We start from the raw sequence: 855 nt of genomic DNA on the forward strand, positions 1-855 counted from the left end.
TATGCCTAGCATATACTTCTCTCAGGGACTTCATGAGAATCTTCAAACAGGCTTTAGATATCTGTAGGTCAAAGTTTACAATACAGTGTAGGGCTAAATGGGTGTGAACTCTGGAGTCAAACTAAACTAGAATCATTATGCTACTGAGTTATATTACTTAATTTCTCTAAGCCTCAACTTTTTTCACCTGTAAAATAGAGACTTAAAATCTATTACCTCTAACAAAATGACAGTGCCTCATAGATTTGTTTTGGAAGTTAAGATAATCTACTTAAGTTGCTTAACCCAGGGCTGGTATGTAATAAGTACTCAATAAATGATCACCATCATCATCATTTCTTGGAGAAAATACCATCAAATTCCATTTCAATCTCATCCCAAACTTCCAGTAAATTCCAAATATGTAAGTACTCAAGGCACATATTGATTCATGCAAATTTTATATAAATTATGCCATAAGACAGTACAATTTTGTTATAGAAATAGTTTATGTGATGTCAGGGACATGGCGGCATGAGGGGTGCTCCCTGATCTATTCCCTTGAAGTTACAAGAAGTTGAATAGCTATAATTCAACAAAGGATTCCCTATGTAACACACAAACACGTCTGAGAGATCTGTGCATTGAAACATCTGAAGGTGGGTGAATCGGGGTGAAAAGGGGAGGAGAGAAGGGAGAAGTGCAGAGACAGGGGGCATGGGACGCAGCCCAGAGCTCACTGTGGTCCCAGGAGAGGGGAGGACTGAGACTGCAGGTGCACTCTCTGTGGCCCCAGCAATTCTACCTGCGGGATCAGCATATAATACAGCTGAACCCAGCAATCTGGGCAAAGACCAAACACAGAAGTGCAAAAAT

This window comes from Hipposideros armiger, unplaced genomic scaffold (genome assembly GCF_001890085.2).
Source record: "Hipposideros armiger isolate ML-2016 unplaced genomic scaffold, ASM189008v1 scaffold_12, whole genome shotgun sequence".
Taxonomy (NCBI): Eukaryota; Metazoa; Chordata; class Mammalia; order Chiroptera; family Hipposideridae; genus Hipposideros; species Hipposideros armiger.